The sequence below is a fragment of the Cololabis saira genome, chromosome 3 (genome assembly GCF_033807715.1).
Source record: "Cololabis saira isolate AMF1-May2022 chromosome 3, fColSai1.1, whole genome shotgun sequence".
Taxonomy (NCBI): Eukaryota; Metazoa; Chordata; class Actinopteri; order Beloniformes; family Belonidae; genus Cololabis; species Cololabis saira.
Genome location: NC_084589.1, coordinates 25028746 through 25053244, shown reverse-complemented (window position 1 = coordinate 25053244; position 24499 = coordinate 25028746). Strand labels below are relative to the sequence as shown.

Genomic DNA, 24499 nt, shown 5'->3' with positions numbered 1-24499 from the left:
GATCTTGTAGATAACAAAAGCTAGGCCTTTTAGGACTTTATACGCAAGTAACAGAATTTTTCATGGGTGCAACCCACATACTCAGCTCTGTTGCTCATCCCAAAAATGCATGTTCCTTACAAATGTGGCACCATTTGAAAGGAAAATGAACAGGCTTTCCATCCAAAAAGGATTGTTATAACAAAGAAATAATCTACAAAACAAAAAATTCCTTAGTTTTTGTGCCAAGTTTACATTACAAGATTTTAGTCTAGAAGTGACAAACAGGTTAATTAGTTTTCCAGCATCAGTCTTGGAGAGGATGCCCCTAATCTTTGCAATATTACGGAAATGAAAACACTGTCTTACAAACCTGATTAACATGCTGGGTAAACAACAAATCCTGATCAAAAATAACTTCAAGGATTCAAACATTTGTACCGGATGCTAACGCAACTTCATCTAATCCGTTCCCAAGGTGTTTGGGACCAAAACGTAGGAAGTAGGTGAGCCAGTTGAGATGCAACTGAAGCTGCAGAAAAAGAAACTAGATGGCTTTGAATCAAAAAGCCAGATCTGTGGCCAAATGCTGCTAGGACACAGGCTGGAGTCTCATCAGCTCTGGTTTGGTTGCCTGGGTATGGGTGTTTGGGTTGATAAAAGACCCCAAACACCCAGCAAGCCCGAGTTAAATCACTGATGATGTGTCCTAGCTGTATCTTTTATCACCGAATGCATAAAAGTAGTAAAACCAGTCAGAAGTAGAGCTGCTGTTGCAAGTGCACAGAACTGCAATATCACAAGGTAAAATATTTTACAAATTTACCTTAAGTTAATCATTCTATCAAAATGCTTTTTTTTTCCATCTTAATCTATATCATTTAAAGTCTTAAATATTTGTTTATATTATTAGCTTATTTAATTCACATCAACAGTACTATGTTTTTTTGTAAAAATAATAAACATTTCTTTGGAATTCTTTTTAAACTAATTGCAGCAATCAATATAGCACTTTTCTTTTACCGCGCCGGTCAATACCATTTTTTAAAGCTCAGTGTAAAAAAGGTAAACAGTAAAACAGAAAAGTGCCAACGGCAGCGCAAAAGTCCCAGCAGAAACTGATTATCAATGCCAAACTTGGCTCAGGAGCAATGTGGAGTTACGCACTCCAAGCTCCAATCACTGGGGCATTTTTGGCCAAAATCAATACACATTACTGTCACAGCTGGTGCTCCCTTAACGGCTGAAGAGTGCAGCTGCCTGTCCACAACAGAAAACCAGACACACACTCAAGCTCAGACGGCACATGCATTAAAAATTAATTAAGTATAGCAAAACTAAGGCGACATAAACCACAGTATCATGATTGCTGCTCTCTGCTCTATTTAACTGCAACATGTTAAAACTGCTCTTTTAACAACTCACATATTTCTTTCATTCATCTTCTTTTCCATCTCGTTCTACAGTGAACTTGCTTTCATCTAACTAACGTAACAGGGAAACCCAGCAGATTTGTACAGTATCTGGCCTGATACAGTATGTTTGATAAGTGTTGAACTGCACTTCTGTTATCGTTGTTACTCTTTTACCGTTTCTACGGCCGCTAATGCCAACCAAGCAGAATTTACAAGGCTCTGGCATCACACCAGGGTTTTTCCTGCCGACTATCCACATCAACATTCCTCTGGGATTTTTCCAGAACATAGAAAAAGTAAAAAAAAAAGTTAAGGATATTACAACTTACTTTACCTTTTTCAGACAAGACTTTGGTCCAAAATGCAACTTGAATTTTGAGTGTTCTGGCTGGTGTCAAGGTCTACAATTAATGTAAAAATGATTAGACTCGTTTATGAAAGCAAACAAAAGCCTCAACCTTTCCGCACAAATGATAATTTGGACAAATATAAATGGAAGCTTTTCATCATCATCTTGTTGGAAAACTCACCGGGGACCTACAGCTACACTGCCAATGGATTTCTCTTCTTCATTTTCTTAGGATATCAATATATTCCACTTTTCATGATCCCAAACACCCAAACAAAGGTATTGTACCTGATGCGACAAAACACCACCACAGCATTGTGCTCCCACCACTATGTTTCACTGTGGGAGCTGTGTTGTTTGCATTGAAGGCCTCTCCCTCCTTTCATCAAGCAAAATCAGCCATGTGCATCATCACACCAAAGGGCAGGCTACAGTCTGGCTTTGATGTGCCACTGTGTGAGCAATGAAGTTCTTTTGATATGATGACCTCCAAGACCGTTGCCATGAAGACCCCTCACTAAAGTCCTTCATGAAACATTAAGTCCAGACCAGTTTGACATGCAGAGATCACAACTGTCCTCAGCTGTTGAACTGGAGGCCAGTTTTGGTCTCCACATGTAAGAGCCACTATTTTACAGGTAACTCACAGCTACTTAATGAAAAGTCAAAGATTTTTTTTATACTTTTTGGATACTTGGATACCTTTTAAATTGGTCTTCTTTGTCTTATCTTGACTTGCTTCTATCAATTAAGTGACTTTATTCACTTGGAATGCTCTTCACCATCTATGTCAAAATCTATGAGAAAATATTTTGTAATACACAGTTTAATATTTTATGGTGGAGATGATTATTTTTACAAACTTTAGCTTGTGTTGAAGTATCTGTATACATGTCTTCCAAGTTCATACAGATTTTGTTTGTAAACCAGTATTGCCTGGAATTAATTAAAAATAATAATTTCAGAACCATCATATCCCCCTCAGTTTACTTAGACCCTCCCTGAACACCAAAATAAGTCCTGCTAACTCAGTTCCTGATGTATTTCCCTTCTCTTTTGAAAACTTTGTATATTAAATGAGACATGTAAGGCTCTTTCCTCCCAGGAACAATGAAGAATCCAAAGAGCGCCTAAATTCGTCTGAATTTCCTAATGCCCCACATTCATCACGACTCTTAAATGTAACTTCAAGATGACTGTTGACTCTTCAAGAATATTGATCCAGATGCTTCCTTACACATTTACAACCATATTTATAATGATGGTCATCTTTAGTTATTCTTCAAACCCTTCATTTCCGGTTAACAACTGAAAGGAATCATTGAAACAACTCCACAATGCCAGTACAGCCTAAGTGCTTTGTTTGAATATGTTTCTCCACTTCATGTATTGATATCATTGTGTGCTGGTCAATAACGCTCATTATAGCAGAGACACCTGCGTTATCCATTTCCACATTTCTGACACTCGGACCTTGTTCACAATCATTTCTATACTCATACCTTTCCGAGGGACTTTAGGGGTCTCTGGTCAAATGTGCAGGATGCTCCACCAGTGGAAAGGGGGAGCCTCAGAGATCCCTCTTCCTCGTTCACTTTTTACTCAAACATGCTCCTGGAAGAAACAAGAAAGACAGATTATAAGTATTTGTTTCACTAAGGATGTTGAAAAGCAGCATGCATGCTGGAAAAAAACTTAAAAACCGGGTGTCAGGAAAGACTTTGAACAAGCTTTTGATTAATCTAACATGAAGTTACAGCGTGTGGGGATGCTGGGCTTTTCAGACCAGGAAGTGTTCTGACCACAACTCCCGGACACAAAACATCATCCACCACTGAATATCCTCAAACACGCTTCCTGGCTGTGCACACACAACAATAGCGCTCACTCCACTCAAATTAACATAAAAACAGTGACCATATCACCAAGAACGATTCCATTGGAACCAACATTTCATAGCCAAAAATGTCTGAACAGAAAACTTGGAAAGTTGTATATATGAACTGTCACTCAACCTTTGTATCCTTCTGCATCGTTTTATAAATCCATCATCCTCATTCTTTCCCTGTCCACCCACAGGTCAAATCTAACCAAACATATCCTGGTAGCTTTGAAACAGGATAAAAAGAGTGCATAGCAGATGACAAAGAGATGTAGGGGGGGAGATGGAAATAGGGATGGACAACTGACAAATTCCCAGAACTGCTCATTTCACTCGATTAATCTGCTATTTTTGAAAAATCCACAGAGATGTGTGTGAGAAAGACTCAGCGTGGGCTTATGTGTATGTGTCTCTGTGTGTCCTTCAATCTGGCCCTTGGCCTACTTTAAAGCCAAGTCATCATCCTGGCACTCTGGGACTTCATGTTGCCAGCCTGCATAGAGTATATGAATGTATTACATTGGTATTACCACAAGCGTGATATGCTAAATCTCTTCCTGCCAGCCCACACAGTCCTGCATTAGTGACTGTGAGGAAGGTATACTGCAGCGGAGGCAAGCACCAGTTTGTGGAGGATCCTTGCAACCAAAGGTATCCGCTGGTTTCTTCCTGGGTGAGTCATCATGTATCATCTCCTCCATACTTCTTTCTTTGTCTTAAACCTGCACTCTGAGCTGCCTATTTGCTCTTTTCTTCACAGAAACCTGGAAGTTTAAGTGGAACGTAATCCACCTGCAAATTGGAAGCAGGACAGACAACAGATTCTATAAATACTCAACAGATTACCCCGTCAGTCACAAAACAAACCTACAAATCCACAAACAACGAATGCAGTGTAAATAGCAAATCATTTTCGTTTTTATCTGCAGTGGTTGTTTTGCATTCAAACTTCCTCAAGCGGTATGAGCGCTACTTGGTACACACGGTGAGTGAGGCAGGCAGAGAAGAGATAAAGATACAGATAAAGATATAGATAATGAGAACGTTAACATTTTGCACCATGGTTTGGTAATACTTTGCCTAATTAGTGTCATGCAAATGGGCCACTTTTTAATTAAAAACAAAAAGAAAAGTAAATGAATGCGGGATAAACTTCATGGCTGTCTTAATCTGGTCTCTAGTGCAGCAGAAAAGTTTTGAGGGCTTTCAACAAATAAAAAAAAATATATCTTAACTTTGTCTGAATGTGTTTTAAATACTAATTTTTAAGTCTATTCCCAATACTTTAAAACCACCAAAGGTTGGTGTAAAGGCTGACGCTTTCACAAGTAGGATGGCTTTCAACCAATTCATATATGATGCTGCAGTGGTTAGGATTAAGATGATGCTTTCAGCACAGCTGGAACCCACAACTTCTCTGCTCACTTCTCTGCGGCTATCAGCCAATCAAAATATAGTTCACACTGAGCATAATTAAAAGTTATGGTCAATGTTTGATGGTGATCCACGGTAGAAAATGTTTATATTTGTTAAAATACTGTGCACGACAAAATGTTTTATGCATTTTATCAATTTAAGCATTTCAAAATATTTTTCTGCAATACCAAAACAAACTAATGTGTGACCTGAGAGTAATTCTAAATTGTTTTTTTTTTTTTTTATTCCCTTGGGAAAAACGCGATCATGGTTCAGCCAGACGAGCGTGATACACCGTTGTTGCTGTGAGATTATTTCAGAACCTTAAATCCTCAGATCAGGATATAATAAAAATGGAACTTGTGCTGATGCATAAAAGCTAAATAAACTCAAATTTAATTTAAGTGGCCATTTTTAATCAGTTTATTTTAAAAAGAAGATGTGAATGAGTTTGGCCTTCACAGTGGTTACTAGTTCAAAAATGACCTCAAAGTTAAGCAATGAACCTCAATGTCAAGTTTTTAGAAACTTTTGGGATAAAAAACACAAATGTCAAGATGGTAGTTTCCATTCCAGATATCCTAAGAATAGAAATTGTAAGAAGTAAAGATAGACAGTTTTAACTCCCTAAGACTCAGCTACAGTTATGTCTATCCCTTTCTTTTTTTTATTCTCCTTACTTTTATTCCTTTTAAGCAGTGGCCAACTGTGCATCAACACATAATGGTCGCCAAAAGGCGGTGCCCTAATCGTCCCACCCAAATGTTGCTTGTATCCCTGTGCCTACATAACGCTCCTTGTTATTAGTCCATAAAGTCTCTTCTCCCACACAGGCCTCTTTCCATTCAGCCTGTGTCGACGTAGTTCCTGTCATAAATCCAAAATACCAGTGACTGTGGCAGACTAACAAATACAGAGGTGAGGAGGGGCTCATTGCGAGACAAATGAAAAAAAATATCTGCAAAACGTTACAAGCTTTCCCTTCTGGAAAGGTTTATGCATGTTTGAACATACTAAACACCTTGCAAGTAAACTGGCAGGCAAAAGTGAAGGGGCTATGAGACTTTAAAGCAGGGCTGAGGCTGAACAAGGAAGAAAGACTTTGAAATAACCTTAGTTCTGGACAGTTTGAAGGGTAGTGTGCATAGAGCTAAATCTAACAAAACAGTTAAATCAGTCTCTCAAAATTGCCCAAGCTCAGAGTGAACACCCTGTGACGAACCAGCCATGTCCAAGCTTTAAACCTAACTGTTCCACTCTTTCTCTAAAAACTACCAGAGAAAGGTAGAGGGAGGAAAGGAAGAGTGTGTGATAAAGCATGAAGCTTTTTGTGTGTGTATGGTTCCCAGTAAGGGTCTCTGTATGTGCTATGTGATTCTGCTCCTAGCGTATGTTGTAATAGAGGGAGTCCAAAGATGACATATTTGGTCTTAGCAACAACAAACTGTACTGTGCCAAGCCTCCCCTCCTCGTTACAGGCCTCTGTTCAACCTCTTGCTCTATCAAACACCTCCTGTCTCCAGTGGTGTCAACACCTTTAACAAGTAACCATAGCCAAAGGCCCCCATTTGAGACCGCTTTCCATTAAAAGTGTGGGTAGGATAAACAAGAATATCAGGAGTAGAGCATGTAGAAAATAAATATGAAAGAGGTGGTCCTGCCTCCGTGGACACTCCGCAATGTCACAGTTATCTTGGATGAAACAGCTCAGACAACAGGCTGTTTTTCTTTACACAATCATGACATGTGCTGGGAGCCTGTCCCTTTTTAGATATACTGTATGTAGCAAAGGGACGCAAGGAAGGAAGGAGAAGCATAAGGGAACAAAGGACAGACAGAAAAGGACAGATGAAAAGAAGAGAGTAATAGAAAGATAGAGATTTGCATCCTGTTTACCAAAAGCACAGAACACAGGAAACAGAACAGCGGGCTGCTAGAACACTGTTAACAAGGATGACAGTAAGGAAAAGACGGGCACGCACACAAACTCAAACACACACACGCAAACCCTTCCCAATCTGAGTCCTAAGTGATTATATGGGACAGATTTAGCCCAAAACTCCACTATCTGTCTCTCTGTCCCTTGGTGAAATCTGGAACCTTGTGATTCTGGCTAGCAGCCGTATTAACAGGATCAAGCTTTAGTACATGCATGCCCCCCAGCTGTGTGCTGAAACGCTGCCGGCAAACCCTCCCAATCCAGGACAGACAAGCTCGTAATTCCATGAAGTGTGTAACCTCCTCTTGTGTGGAAGTGGAAGCATGGACTCAACATATTTCCAATACAAGATGTTTCTAAAAACTTTAGTATCTAAAATGTTATTTTCTCCAGATTTATGAACAAAAACATTACTTAACATTTTACATATTTTACAAAGCACAATAAAAAACAGAGATAACTTCGATAGAATATATTTACATCAAGCTAAATTAATCAATGACGTAATGGATGGAACTTATGTGCCACTTCATTATCTTAACTGACAAAGAGCCTTAGTTTTACAATTTGTGTCCTATTTACAAACAACTTTGCAAGCAAACTTCATGTTGATTGATTTGGGTCCACAAAAAAGATTCTTACCGCAAAGAAGCTGAACTGTTCAAGTCTTATTTTGCTAAACCTGGGTTTGTGACAACTGGTTTTGAAAACCGTTGATATTTGTTGCTTATAATTTAGATGTATTCTGGCAAACACAGATCAGCCAGAACATTAAGACCCCCTCCTTAAAATTAAGCATGTGCTCCTTGTGCTCGCAAGAGAGGTCGAACCAATCAGCGTCTGGACAAAGAAGATCTGAGGGTGTCCTGCAGTGTCTGGTCCTGGGACAACAGATCATTTCAGTAATTGCCCATCCTGTAGTACCTACAAAACTGGTATTGTTTTAACAATACTAGCGTGGGTACAGGTCAGGATTGCTAGATGTAGGCAAATTCAAATTGTAATATATATTCTATTTTTTTGTGCTTATTTTCAAATCTTTAGAGAAATGATTTAGCTACCTTAGTTTTGTTCTGTGGAAATGCAAATTATACAACTGAAAATTGCAGAGCACTAGTAACTACAAAAAAGCTCAGTAGGCACACTGACTACGTTTACTTGCAGTCAAAATTCGGGTTATTCAAAGTGTTTACATGGCCGTGCAAATTCGGGTTATTGCCAATATTCGGGTTTTAAAAGGGTTATTGAGTGCATGTAAACGTAGTCAATGTCAAGATTATATAAATAAGTAGGAAACTCCTGGATTGTCTTTTCGATGACCAAAATACAGCTCTGTACATTAAAACAAGAAGACAGAAGCGTTTTCCAGTGTTCAAACAAAACCATTAAAAGCCACTCATCAAAAACTAAAAGCATTCTGTATTATTAATCAGTAACTGTAAGTTGATGAAATGAAATGCCTATGCTATCATTTGTGCAAATTAAACCCCACAAATTTAAGAGTACTGGACTAGTTAAAATGGCCTGGTCTATGTCTCTATATTTAATAAGATTGATAGCCAGTCAGTATTCCAATATATACACATACACAAACATGTCATACTATATAAACTCCAATCAGGCATTGTCGATTGTAAATGTTCAGCTATGTTCCATGCATGACTAATCTGCTTTAAAACCGAGCTTTATTGTAGGATAATCAGGCTAGACTTGAAATATTTTCCATCCCCCTATATTATCCATCCCACCAGGTCATATTAATTGAATGTGGTTGAAATGAACAATACTCTATTTATTTATTTATTATTGTTGCAGTGTAAATTTCTCTGTCGTATACATGAGAAAGTAAAACATAAAGTTAAACTAAAATAAGCCTGATGTGAAAAAGGCATGGCTGAAATCCGCAGACATCGTCAAGAAGGCATTGGAGTGTTCTCTTGTTGCCTGGCAACAACAGTATCAGCAGGTATCACACATGAACTTTCTCAGTACATAGCCTGGGCAGACACTTACGTCTACCAGTTCAACATCTGGGATGCAGAGGTGCTCCCTCACAATAACATGTTCAGGGTAACACCATCTGTTAACACAGCCTGTAAGCACTCCTACTCCACTTCTGTTGCACTCTCTGAAGTATTTTTTCAACCTGTATTGTCCATCCTTGAAGAGAGATGCTGCATTCCAAAACACGCTCTTATAGCTACATCTTGAAAAATAAAATACTCCTCTTGTCTGCTATCAGCATTACAAGCTCATCCATCCCACCTCCCAGGGATCTCTCAGACCCCACATTATGATTGAGGGGGGTGGGAAAAAAGCATTCATTTGTCTTGTGCTCAACATCCTCATCTGCATTTGAGGTATTTTTTCCCCTTGTTAGCTGGTCTTTGAAAAGCTAATCTGCTGCTTTCACATGTAAACAACTTTCAGTTGCAATGGAAACCCATCATAACAAAAGTTAAAAAGTGTCTAAATTAACATTAGAAATCAACCAGAGAGAGCAGGTACCAAACCAGCATGGAGAAAAGTTTCAAAAATCATAGTTGGAACTGATAAAACCTTTGTAAAAAAATCTCAAGCAGATATAAAGAAAGGCATAATTTGACAGAACCGCTGCAACACGCTGCCACTACAGAGGCCCATTCTGATTAAGAAAGGCTCCGCACAAGCGGAGTGGATGGATGGGCTTAATGAATGGGATTAATAAATGGGCCTTCAAGAAATCACACCAATTTTCACTTCTATTTCAATCTCGATCTGTTTTTGAAGAGACTGTTCTAGCAAGACTAGCTCCAGATACAGTATTATCACATGAAATAACTCAAGCTTTGCACTTCAATACACTGCACTTCAAAATAAACTGATTAGAAAAGTTACATCTCAACATCAAGTTAGCTCATGCTTCACTTTGAATTGTTGTCAACACATTTTATTCAGATTTGTCTTCCTTAGAAATTATAGTAGCAGTATTCTGGCTGTCTCTACTTGCCTTGTGGTGCGATAGCAGTGACCTATATAATGACTTTGGACTAATTACACAGCACATAGAAAACACATATAAAACAAACTTTCTAAAGAATTATGAGCATGGAGCATGCGTAGCCTGTATAACTCTGTTTCTGTTTCTAGTTTCTGATAGATAATGATACACTTGTGTATGTTAACTTGTGGAGTGCATGGCATTTATGGCTGATCTTGACTTGCTCTGAAAAATATGAATGTGTTGTTCTGTAATCCATCAACATGTATCAATTATTGATATACTGTAGATACTGATTTGACCGTTCTCACACACAGAAACAGTGATGCTCAGAGATGCAGGCTGGTGGAAGATAAAGGCTAGTGATGGATTGCTGTGTTGTGTTAACTGTCAGCGTAAGGTCAGCACAGATAGTTCCCTCTGTCATACAAAGACAGCACACAGATACTGAGAGACTCCACCCTCGCTGTACTAACACATCCGCTTATTCCTCTTCATGAAAAGCTTTTACAGCTTAGATTCAACTCACATAGGAAGTACAACATAGCACCTCTGTATGGTAATAAAAGGGTCAAATCAAATTTTATTTGAGCTAAAAAGCAATTTGTCAGGTGTTGCCAGTCATCGTTAGCTCATAAACAATTATAATGCATGAATCAAACAAATTATATGTTCATTTCATGATGATTTAAATCCAGAGTTAGGGATTTATAGTGTCACCATGCAAAGATATACACAAAATACTTTACTTTCATGCATTTTCAATCTCTTCTGTCTGGCTCCTGGAAGCACTCAAATTTACTTTATTTGACATATTTCAGATGGAATTTTTGACATTTGTAGGTGTAAAACCAATCTTCCCCATGTTTCATTTCTGCTGTGCGATATCAAGTAATACACTAGTATGAACTTGTTTTCTCCACAGCGGATATCAAAATTACACAAGCTTTCAGAAAATTATCCAAGTTCAATTGGGTTTTGCAATCACTTTTAGAGCTGTGAAAAAAAGTAACTATGTAACTTGCCTCGTCCATGACCATAACCCAAAATCATTTGTCTCCCATGTTTGCATGCATTCAGGACCTACTGCAAATGCGCATTACTACAAGAAAGTATGTGACAGAGAAAACTGTCACATACTGAACATTATAGGGTTTCTTATTGAATCAAATACTTGGATGAGCTGCTTCAATATATAACAGAACATAACAGAAATATATATCATTGTAATTTGTGTTCTGTTTGTCTTATTCTTCCTAAGAGATTTATAAGTTGATAAATCATTATAAAAGCTTATACTAATATCAGTGGCATCAAGGTAAGCTGCAAAAGGAAAGTCAATAATTTATCACATTTAAAGGGGTCACAAGCCAGTTGTCGCATAGCGCAAATCTCAGGCTGGGATAAATGGGAGGGTTGTATCGGAACAGGCATCCGACGTAAAACCTATGCCAAATCAATATGTGGGACATGATGATCCTTTGTGGTGACCCCTTTCAGGGAAAAGCCGAAATAAGTTGCATAACAATTATTTGTATGACAATCAAATTTTATAAACTGGAAAGTCTTATGAGAAAAACCTTGCAGAATCGTGCAAAAGATAATTCTAGGTGAAGCGTAAAAAGAGGCCTGTGTCTGTACATGTGTCATGCATTCGTCTCTAACTGAGTCAGCAGAAATTGGACAGATTCCACTTCCCCCTGTGGCAACTGGGGGGGATGGGTGAGGAGCATGTTGGTCACCGTGGAAACCAACTTCTTTTCTGCAAAGTGGTATCTTAGACTGAAACAGATGCTGCATGCACCATACGGACACATATGATCTGCCCACATTCACAATGAAGGACATTGTTGGAGATCAGCAGAACACAACATATAAGGTTACTCCACCCTGACAGACAAAGGTGTTACAGTCCATATGACTTACTAAATGTTTAATAAGGCTCTTACAGCTTTGTGTTACACATAATACAACAACTCAGCACACAACGACTCATGCAGGATAACTTAGGCCCTAGTAAAACGGTGCTTAAGTTAGTGTCCTTTATTGTTTATTGTGTAATAATTTGTGTAAATATGAGTTTGTAGCCTAATAAATACAAGACATAGAAGAGTTGGCATTATTAGCAAACAAACACTATGGTGCAGCCTGGTATACCACTCAGGCCCCGTTTACACGGAGCAAAAACGGAGGCGTTTTCATGCGTTTTGGCCGTTCGTTTACACGAAAACGGAGGTCAAAGCCCCCAAAAACGATCATTTCTGAAAACTCCGGCCAAAGTGGAGATTTTCAAAAACTCCGTTTTTACATTTGCGTCTAAACAGAGAAAACGGAGGAAAACGGAGATTTACGTCACATTATGCGACAGAAACGTTACCAGCAGCGTCATGAGTGCGACCTGTGTTTACAATTTGTTTGGCCACCGTCAATATTTTCTTTTATTTTACCTGTTTTAAATTCTCTCAGACTCTCGTTCCGTCTTGGAAGTAAAGCCTGAATTATGGTCCCGCGTTAAATCGTTGGTGTAACGCGGAACCATAAATCAGCCTTAACTGGAAGTTACACGTGTCATTTGTTGATGTTTTTTCCAGAATTCTGATTGGCTGGCATGACGTTAACAGCGTTTTCATGCGGGTTCGTGTAAACGAGGATATTTTTGAAAACGCAGAGGGGAAAATATCCGTTTTTGTAAATACCCGGCTACGTGTAAACGTGGCCCCTGAGTCAAGGTGGGACAGTTGAGGCAGTTAGACCCCTTAAAGTCAGTACATCTGGGCATGTTCCTGTTTATTCCACTTCCTTCTGTGCTACAATGGCGTTATGACAGATCACTTCCAGGTTTTTACAGCAAGGTGTGAAATGATCCTGGAAGGTGATACAATTAGAAGAAACCATCCAATCCAGTAGGTGAGTGAGGAGATCTGTTCTAGCAAGACAGTCAACTAATAAAAACTAACTTTTCCAACAACCCCGGGAATAGGGGAGCTAGTGACAGTGTGTGGATGGCCTAACTAACTACCACAGCCCTGTGAGTATATCCTTTTAAAAACCAGTCAGTCATACAGTCAAAGGGGCCGTTCAAGGAAAGAGGACAGTGTTAAAGGGGGCCAGTTACCACACTACTTTTACAACAACATCTATGTTTAGTAATCGTTACCCATGTCCCGATCCAATCACATGATCAGTAATAAGAGCTCTTCACATGATTTCCCAATGATCAAAATCAATAGGAAATTATCAGATCTTTTCACTATATTACATTATCTAATTTCCCCACTAATAATTACAATTCATGTGAGGTGGGGAGTAGGTGTAAGTTTCACCCTAGAGAAACAGCAGTAGCCATAAAAGTGAGCTGACAAAAATAAGCACAAACTTGAAGCAGGCTCCTCAACAATTCAGACACATCTGCAATTTGGAAATGTTTCAAATTGGACAGCAAATGCAGTGCTACAGCCACTCGTACTTATTGTAGTTTGGGAATTGGTTTTATGGAAAGGAGAGAGCTGATGTATGTACATTTCAAAGTGTTGGATCAGGGCTCAGTATAAGTGTATAGTAAATTAAAATGACTTGGACTAGGATTCGGGGCAAAAAAATGCGATCAGGACATCCTTAGTAATGACATATAGGCACTAGAGGCATTAAGTATTAACATCTCACCTTTGGTTTGGCTTTAGTCTTATATGTGATAAAAAAAAAAAAAACTTTACAAAATTGTGAAAACAACTTCAGCAAGGCAAAGCCAACACTGGTAAATTACCAGCACACCAGATCTATTCTGCGCTGGTTCTCCTCATTGTTAGGTCGCTTATTCATCATCCTTCTTTTCATAGCATGTAGAATAGATTCATACTTTATACTGATTTATTCAGCACTGCAGCTCTTTTGTGGATCCATATTTGCTGTTGTTAAACTCATCTGTTTGGCTGCTCTCCCTCATGGTACACAAGTGCTGAACTGTGTTTTTTCTGAAGCTATGTTGGACTGATAATAATACAGCGATACATATTCTGTACTGCACGTGTAAATATGTTTTTTCCAATCATTTTTTTTTCTTTTGAACACAAATCTAGTTATAATATAATGTTCCACTTGAAATCACCCCTTTTGCTAACATACTAGTAGGACTTCAAGCCACATTATTCCATCTTAAACCCACCTGATGACAGCTGGAAAAGGCTTCAGCCCTCATGACTCTAAATATACATGTATGGAAGATGAAAAGAATAGGAAATGGATGGATGAATTTTCCAGTTGCTTCAATAGGCCCCTTGGACAAATATACAAACACAGTGCTGACATGTTATCAAGCTATTCACTGATGTGGGTAAACATTTAAGCAAGATGCCTATTTATAAATTCAACAAGTGTCTTAAACATTAGCATTTATTTTGTTTTCACTACTCGCAGAATTTCAGTTTATAGTCATTTCTTTCTTATCCTGCTGACAAGATTTCTTTATTTTTTCTTGCGGTTGTTTGCTTATGTAGTCGCACAGGGCTGAATTCAGGATATTTGGCTTGCTGTTGCATTTACAAATATAGCTAATGAGAACAAAACCCCCAAATGCAATATCCTCAAATTACTAATCTTGGCGACTGCTGTTGTTACTTAATTCACTACCCCTCTAACCATCTAATCAAGTAACTGTTAATTATGTAATCGAACAAAACAACAATGTTAGACAAAGCGGTTAAGATGAGGGAATAATAAAGTTTGAAGGAAACTGCAGCATAAGATGATGGTACCACAAGTTCATAAGGATCACAAATTATCTCAAATAACAAGCATGTATCTGCACATGGAACATGATTACAGGAGCAAGTATAACAATCAATAATATAAATATTTGTAGCATTTTACCCTGCTCTGGGAAACAATACCAGTATAAGGTTACGGCCATTTCATAGCTGACATACACAAACAAAAATAATAAAAAGAGAGGAAAAAAATCTGATAGGCTCACTATCCAACAAAGACCATCACTTGATTCGGAGCAGCAGTTTTTTTTTGTTTTTGTTGTTTATAATTGGCACAAATTAAAGTTGATTTTGTTGAACCATGATATAATACGATCTTAAGATAGTGTCATACTGTATTTCTTCTGTCTTCTTCTGAACTCATGGTGACATTTCTATTCAACGACACAGGGACACAGGCAAGCAAGCTAAGAACAGAAATAGACTATTAATTCCATCTAATAGAAGAACCAATCCAGAAAACAAGAGACTGCATCTCTGAGTTGAAATAAACCTCCACTGAATACTGCTCTAAATCCTATTTCCTTATCATTAAGCCAGCAGAAGCACTGTGTCCATCCAGCTGAGAAATAAGGAATGTGACAGCCTCTGAATCATCTGTAGAGGCTATATATGCAGCTGAAACACAGCAATTTACCGTTACTAAGGTTTATTGCTCTGTTTGCCTTCACTGCTACAATATTTCTATGAGAGCTATTTGTGAAGAGTCAAAGTACAGCGAACAAGACAGAGACATGTTCGGCCACTGAGTAACAAAAAGCACGATCTTCACACCATCAATAAACCCTTGTGAACAATCTACACAGATATACTGATCTCACGTGCACGCACTCAAGATTTATGTGTTGGCCGTTAGCTGGTTCTAGTCTAACAGCAGGGAGCGGAGAGCTGGCAAGACGCCCTGGTGGCACTGACTGACCCACTTTTATGCAACTCTATCCCTAATGTGACCTGCTGGAGAGAAGAGGACACACACAGACACATAAGGGAGCACATATGCCCATTTCCATGCAAACACACATACAACTGAAACTGCCTACAAATCCTAGATGACTAAGAGCCAGAAAAACTGAAATGCTGCCAATGGGTCTCTTTTCCTCAGCCCTCTGCGTTCTGTGTCTCTCAGTTTGTCTTAGGATCAACCCTTTAAGTCTCTGCTATCTGATCTAGCTAAACCACCAATCACCAAACAACGAGACTTTCTGTAAGGTTCAAGATAAATCTTGGCTACCGGATGCAAGTGGAGCAGTTGATGTTATATTACAGACCAGATAAATACCTTACAACAACAAACAACAGATAAAAAGTGACATATTATTAAAACAACAATCATATTTTCTTGGATTGAGGGCATATATCTGGATGACTGAAGTGACTATCAACCGGAAACTCTAAAACGAGCCGTTCAGATTTCCAACATACTGTTACATCACAGAGGAGAATTATGAAACCTTTCTATTTTTATCTCTCGTATATCACCTTTCTGTCTTGAAATACTGAAATCAAGATAAGTCGTGCCCAAGGCTCCAAATGGTAGGAACATTATAAACATAAAAAAACAAACAAACTGAACATGGTTTGCCAGGCAAAAAAAAAGAACGCTCAAAAATGGTGGTGAGAACTTTGGCATGCTTCCACCTTTTTTTATTTTTAATTAAGTTAATCAGTGTAAAGGTTCATCAAAAAGGGACAATCTGTACATGCTTCCTTTAGGCAATATAATTAAAAAAGATGACATGTATTTTGTTGAAGACTTTACTGTTCCCTATAACCTAACAAGAACTCTACACCGGCTCCCTTCTGGTTTCTATCATTTCCAGGTGTCGAATGGAGGGTCGGGCCTGTAGGTTTCAGGCTCCTTTCCTGTGGAACCAGATCCCAGTCTTGGTACAAAACGCTGACACCCTTTATGCTTGTATGACTAAGCTAAAAACTTTTGAAAGAGATTAACGGTACTTATACTGATATTTTTGTGTATTAATTGCTTCAATGTTATTCCTTTAATATTTTATAATTTCCACACTTTGCCCTTTTAAGTTGTTTTTTTTTATTATTCTGTAAAGTAGATTTGCATTTCTGCTTGAAAAATGTTCTATAAATAGAGTTGAGTTGAGTAGGGCATGTAATGATGTGTTAATGTGAACAGCTGCTTGCGATAATCAGGTAGTCAGAGGTAATATCTGGAATGACAATTATCATTGGTTGCAAAAACAGTGATAATTGTTTTGCATAGTTGGTAAATGGTATAATGTTGGAAGATTTTTCCGGTAAAGAATGAACTAGAATTGCTTGAAATGCGTTGACATTGCTGTACATTGTTGTACATTGCTGACTAAAGGTACGGCAATGAAAGAGACTCCACGCTAAACTGAAAGAAGTCTCCCTGGGCTGGCAATGTCTGCTAAATTAACTTTTTTTTCACGGCAGACTGTAATGAGTTCTATTGTAGGACTAGGCGATCCAATCCCCTAATAAATGACATGAACAATAGACAAGTTCTTTTTAGTGCCAGAGTTAACCTTCACAATGAAGAAGCCACATTTCTTGCCAACATGTCAAAGTGTCAGCTGTGAAAAAAACCGTCACATGTTAAATGTCTTGAGGGTAAATAAAATCAGGTTGAAAGCCATACTAATAAGATGAATTAAGAGACATACATTTTGGTCAGGTCCATGGTAAGGAGGCTTAACTTTCATTAGTGATCAAAATGACATAGGTCGATAATAAGTCATAATAAGTTCCTATTTAAGCTTCCAACAAGACTCAAAAATGTAATTCTACTTCAGTACGAGCCCTGCTCATAGCGTGCAGGAATAGGCTCTAACTGACTGCCGTGAATCCACATGAACTTAAGCGGGTATAGAGAATGGATACTAAAGAGATAGTATAGCTAGAGTCCCTCCATACAAACACATTTTTAACTTTGCATATGTAAGAGTATATAAATAGGATTTTTTATACACTGGTAGTGGACTTAGCAAGTCAAGTACAAATATCAACAACAGACACAAAAGGATGAGCGGTCACCGCTCAGGTTCTTGGATCAGTACTTATATATTTGTGTCAAAATGGTAAACTGTTAGAGCCAGAGGCCATGAATCATCTATCGTTTGTTTCAATTTACAGTAGTTTGTGCGACATCAGAACTTGATACAGCACCTGCAGTTGTAATAGAAGTTGACTCGTATGGACTTATGACAAGACAACAAGATGGCAGTGCCCGGACAGAAATGCCTGTACATTTGTTGTACACATGAAAAGTTCAAGTAACTCAGTTTGTCTGTAGGGATCCTAGCCTCACTTTCACTATTGTCAGAGGCTTAGCTTTGCATCCCACACTTATATTAATTCCCATTTTGCTGCAAACATATATTCCATTCAAACTCAAAGCTGCTTCAATTCATGCTGTTTCGGTCCCAAACATAAGTTTACAATCCTTACCATGTTATTATAGACCTAGGGTTGTTTTAACTCTGGAGTAATCCCTGAAAAGCAACCAAGCATTATCAACCTCTACTCTAAAATATGTTCACATGCAGATAGTATAAAACCAGTCCTTCCTGCCTCCACTAAGTGTGAATAGCAAAGTGCACCCACTACTGTGGGATAACGTCTCTGAGTTATCAGTGTAGTTTCAGTTGTCTCTAAAACCCACTGCAGTGTCTGTGCACATCCGGTAGAGGCCATCAGCCACTATCAGAGACAAGATCCAAGTCTTATAGTTTGTAAAACTGGGCCCAGTCAGTGTATTAATTTACCTGCTTGAACAGTAAAGATTGGGAAACTGCCATCAGAATTTGTAATTTGATGGCAAAATGGCTGCCAACAATCAAAAGTAATCACCTTATATAAATTCAATAATTTCTTCGACACTTAGCTGGATTTCTACCCACTCTTTATTTCATGCACAAGCCTTTAATTTTGTATAATCACTGATACAGACTAAAAATGAAAAAAAAGGACAGTTATTAGGTGTCATTTGCGGCTACAGATATAGAAAAGCAAAGAATAAAGATCTGCTGTAACTGTTGCATGTCTATTTATGTAAGCAACGTAACGTAACAAAACAGGGTGACCTAAGTTTTTGGGGGACGGAGGGACATGTTTGAGTTTATCTTGCATGTGTTTATGTGCATGTGTGTGTTTGGATGTTTTGGTGTGTGTCTGATCCGGCCATAATCTGAAAGGAGGAACAATGGCATTCCTGTACTCTGAGCTCCAGGTGGCTGTGGAAACCAAATCCTAAAGCAAGCCTTGCTGGCACAGAGAGTGCCAGGAACGTCGAATGCTGCTGCCTCCCTCCGGAGACATGGGCCAGAAAAGAGCTATTGTTCCAGACCAGCTCAAAGCAGTAAATGCACCAACGCCACATTTGATGACAAACACCAATACACAAAAAATCAGAGCGGATATATTCAGGACTTTCACCAAAGATTCCTTCACTTTCACTTGACGCTGCACAAAAAAAATCAAGGAAAAGTAAATCAGATATACCTCAGACTTCAGAACTTTGTGCAGATTCAATTAGTTATTGCCAAAATTATACTTTTTCAACAGTTACAATCACCTATATTACCATTAAACAAAGGAGACATAAATAACCTATTACTTGCACATACACTTAATATAAGCTAAAACTCTTGACATAATTAAAAACACATGCTTTATGATTCATACATGTGACGCCTTCATTTATGTCATTTAGTATTACATCTAAAGAGACAGTCTGATGTTCTTTTAATCCAAATGTATATCCCTGAGTTTGACCTAAAGGTTTTTCACTGAAGAATCTTTAATAAGTTATCACACAAACACACACACACACACACACACACACACACACACGCACATACATATGTGCACGCACACACACATAACTGAACATCTGCTGTAGCCTGAATACACAGTCCACACACACAGGACAGGAAACACATCTACCGACTCCATGGCCTTGAAATGAGGAACATGATTCATTTCCTTTCAATGCAGGGTAGTCATGCTTTAACACGAGCCCGAGTTCAGATACAGCTCAGAGGCAAGTTAGCAACAGGAGACAACCCCATGCCAGGACAACTGCACATGTCCAAACCTAAAACTTAAGCATTCTATTGAAAGCGTTTGACATGACCAACCGTCTCCATCAAGTCAGTTCCTCTTTTATGTTGCCTAACTGTGCCACACGGATGTTCCTGTTAAAAATGATCCAAGCGTTCAGTTCATGTTCACAAATCTATCAATGCTACAGGTAGCACAAAGATACAACAGCTCTGCAGCAACACTCCTACTGCCCTCATGCAGGAAAGACCACACACATGCGAAGGATAAATAATATGCTCTGGCTAATTCATTCATTCCTGTCACTTTTAAGCTTCACCGTCTTCTCTGTAACAGTGACTGGTCCTAGGCTGATAGGGAATTCATTTCCTTATCTTGTGAGGTAATTACAGCATTGCTGATAGATGCTCACAGGAGCACAATCATTCTCGCCTGGTTCTTTCACATGCACAAGTCTCCCACTTATACGCATGCTAGCCCATCATCTATGTGTCAACCAATTAGTCTGAAACCTTTTTTTATGGATTTCAATCGAAACGAAACCTTTTGGAGCCTTCAACTAGATTTCGATACCTAAAATGTGATTAAAGTTTTGCCAAGAGGTCTACAGCACAGCATGGAAAATTGGTCCATTTTGGACAAAACAGGTTCTTTTTCCTGTTTATGTAAGGCAAAACTGAATCATCTGACCTCTAACAGACACTGGAAACAAATTATCCACAGACCAGGGGTTAAACTCATGATTTAGGGCTCACCTTTCCAGGTTGTGATGCAACACCGAAGCTCTTTATTAAATATTTGGAAGAAAATAAAGAGGAAATGACCATCAGGAAGACTACAGACAGTCCACTGTACATATACAAATTAACTTTGAATATGGACTGCCGTTTCTTTTTCTCGGCATCAGTTAGCAGCAGGCATTTGAATAAACTGTTAAAGAAAACCAACCTCACTGCAGTCAAATGCGGCTTCATGTATGAGATGATATTAACCTGGCAGCAGCTCACTTAAAAGGCTGATTTATGGTTCCGCGTTACACCGACGCAGAGAGCTACGGCGTAGGGTGCGCGTCGCCGCGTACCCTACGCCGTAGTCTACGTGCGTCGATTTGACTGCACATCAGCAGTCAAGGTTGAACGCTGACGTTTGCTGGCTAAAAAAAGTCTTTTTTCAAGCTCACTTCCTGAGAATTCCAAAAAGGGTCATCTTTCAGTACAAATATTCCAATTGCGGTCATGTCGGCAACAATATGTGAGAGATGGAGTGACATTTGACGGCGCATCATCACATCCCAGCTGCTTCTGTCAACACGAGCCGCCGCAGCAGCAGCGGCAGCAGCAGCCGGGTCGCTGCTGCTTCCAGCGGCCAGCCAGCGGTGCAAGCGGGGGTGGAGGGACCACAACACACGGGAGGGGTGTGGGGGGGGTCTGCTTACCTGGAGTGATGAGCCGCCTTGGTCCTGCCGCTGTGGCGCAAAAAAAAAAAAGAGACACCGCAGGCTAGCGGCGAGGCAGAAAACTGATAACCGTGCAAAGTATCAGGGCTAAGTTAGCGGGCTAGTTAGCCTAGCGAGCTAACGGTGTGAGTGGAGAGAGAGAGAGGGAGGGAGAGAGAGAGGTCCCTCCAGTCCGTACCGTCGAGATAAACCAGCTGCCTAAAGAAACACAAGCCTGGCTGTTTGTCACGTTGCATGTGGCCACAAGAGGACAGTCCAGTGTCAAAACGCGTTACTAGAAGATACATCCACACAGCGAGACCGCCAGCGTGACAGTCCGGTCAGTACGAGGCGTCTCTGGTCTCTCCCGCTGACTGAATGACTGAATGAATGACTGGCTGGTTGGCTGGTTGGTTCTGTGGCTGAGGGAGAGCAATCTGGCTGCTGCTGATGTGCAGAGCAAACACTGGCAGCATCTCTCTGCTCATCCCTCCCTCCCCTCTGACTACTTCAACCCGGAAGAAATTCTATGACTGATCCCATCCTCTGTTGTTGCATAACCCCAAAAATAACTGAGTAGGACAATGAACATGCCTTCATGAGTTAAGAAATTCAAACGTGCCTGACGGAAAGCTTTCGATTGTGTGGATGGATGATGAAGCTGGAGCTAAAAAGCCACAAATTACATCAATGGTAATATTTTTAATGTTTTTATAATGTAATAACAGGTATATTTTTTTTGATAAAGTAAAGCTTGCTGTTATATTTTTTCTTATTTTATTTTCAAGCAAAATTGAAATAGAAACAAGGGGTAGGATCTCATAAGTTTGTTAGTTCCTCCTACTCCTTTTCGGGCATGAAGGTTTATTTCCCTTTGATTTTGTTTAATGACTGTTTATTTGTATTCTTTTTTTGTTTTGTGTAATTGTTACTTTTCTGTATGCTCGAAATAAAGTTTTCAATCAATCAATGGTGTAATTAGATTTTTTTTAAATTCAAATAAACCCTGGGTCCAAATTAATTCTGTACAATTCAGTTCAAGTTTTATTGTAACATATTTAACAATACAGATACATTCTTATGCCACAGTTACAATTGTGCAAATACGTGGTGATGATCATAATGGGACAGTGCAAAGAAAAAAAAATTCAACATTGTATCTAAAAAAGAAACAACGCAAACAGTGACATTTTAACAAGAACTTAATAATAATGATAATAACAATAATAATAACAGGAGTAAATAAGACATGTCAGGACTGTAGTTAAGGAGATGTGCAGCACTGAGTATGTTGAGTTGTTTAGGTTTAGGCATGATTAGTTAGAAGAAGCCAAATACCGACATTGGGAGGAATGTTTTCTCAAATTAATCAGAACTATCACCAATAAAGTGAAGTTTGGAATTTTAACTGGCTGAGTAAAAAAAGAAAATGCATCTTATATCAGTCTTACTTGCCTGTTTAATGCATTCAAATGTTTCCTAAACTTGTTTTTTTAATATCACCTGAAGAATCTGCATCCTCTTGAATATAACCCTGAAATCCTAAGATACTTTAACACTGATTTTATTTGTTTAACAGGGAGGGTAAAATTAAACGCACTTTCAAAGAAGCAGTTTATTTTCAGTTGGTGTAAAGCTGTATAAGTTATACAAGGTGATTACAATGTGCTGCTTGGAAGCACTGCTACATGTCAAGGGGCATAGATTTTATGGGCTGCAACTTGCAAACCAACCGTCTTATCTAATAAGAATTTAAAGTCAGCTGAAAGTATGGGATTTATGGCCATACAAAGCTATAAGGTAAAACCTGAACTGAAAAAGAAGAAGTAGTAGAAAAGGTGGCTTTTCTACTACCAACCAGGGCTCCACTTTTCTACCACAAAGAAAAGCAGAACTGTTTATAGCAAATGGCAAAGCTCAGTTACAGGAAACCCATAAATAAGATGTCAACAGTATTGCCCACTATTACCTGTAATATCAGGGGAGTGCTTATATGTCTTGACTGCAGGCATAACCTTTTTTGTTGCAATTTACTACCATCATAAGAGGCACACTTGGGGATGCTACTACTGCCAGTGCCTTGCAGGGCCTGCTACCAGACTTCACACGTTCATTTTCTTCTGCTGTTACTGCTTTATTGAATCATTCACTAGGATGGTAAATTATGTTGCTGATTGTCAAAACAATCCCAGGAGCAATTTTGTGAAAAATTTATGACGGCTAATATATGAGCTGCAAGAGATGGTGTCACTCCTCTTTTGTAGAGGTTGCTATGCAAAGTGTTTGTGTCAGCCTCACTGCAAAAACTCCTGTTGTTCTCAATGAAGTCGTCTTATTTTATGACTCAACGCTGAATCTGCAGCGACAGGAAACTCTCCATGTCGACCTGATGAGCTGCATTTCTAGGTCAACATATGCCGAATGCAGTGAGTGAGGAACCAAGATTCAGCACGATGAAAGATGAAATACGTGATAAGCGCAACCTGTTTGCAGTCTCCACTGGCATGTTTGCCACCCTGTCTTTGTTACACATTTGCAAGAGTTTCACATCGTTAGGGTCTTTGTTTTTTCGTAATTATAGCTTTCATTTGATTACTTGAAGATAAAAAATATCCATATAATTCCTTAAATTTGAGTCAAATAAGCTGGGAATGTGAACGTAGTTTTCTTTCTTTAATCACACATAGGGAGTTAAAGAGTGGGTTTCTTTTATCATATTAAAATACCGCTGACACAGTCTGTAATTTATTGTACACTCATCATACACACAAAGCTGTCAAATCTCCCATGTATTTTCTGCACATGCACGTTCAAAATTAGTGCTGGATATATGCAAATGTTGTAAAACATGTGGGAATAAAGCAGTTTACACACACACACAAGCACACCCTGGCATGCCAGTTCACAAAAACAGCTATCCATTCCCATTACAAGTATTGACGCATATCTAGCACCAGTCAATGGTTCGCTGACACGGATCAATAACATTTGCTACAGGCTTACGTGTTCCCCATTCATGCCACCGACTGAGAACTCTACCAGCTGGTTTACACACTGTGCTCTGAAACCCCCCTGGCAGCATCTATGTACGTGTGTTTCCAATCAACGTCACTGAGAAAACTTTTTTTTATATCCCATCGTAACAACAGGATCCGTCAGAGCTGGTCACAGAGGGTTGGCAGACAAAACTAAACAGCAACAGTTTGAGTAGATGGAGTGTTCCAACAGTTACAGCTCATGGTTACAGTATATCCTCACCCATAAAACATTCATATGTGTTTGAAAT

At 39.0% G+C, this 24499-nt stretch overlaps 1 protein-coding gene across 1 annotated transcript in view; it reads right to left on the bottom strand.

The window, feature by feature from the left end:
* Nucleotides 1–21720, bottom strand: part of galnt1 (UDP-N-acetyl-alpha-D-galactosamine:polypeptide N-acetylgalactosaminyltransferase 1) — a 55394-nt gene extending 33674 nt beyond the window's left edge. Inside the window, exons 1-2 of the mRNA XM_061716764.1 lie at nt 21214–21720; nt 3246–3357 (exon numbers count right to left, since the gene is read on the bottom strand). The gene's annotated coding sequence lies outside the window, so the exon portion shown is untranslated. The remainder of the gene's footprint in view (nt 1–3245; nt 3358–21213) is intronic.
* Nucleotides 21721–24499: the final 2779 nt, after the last annotated feature.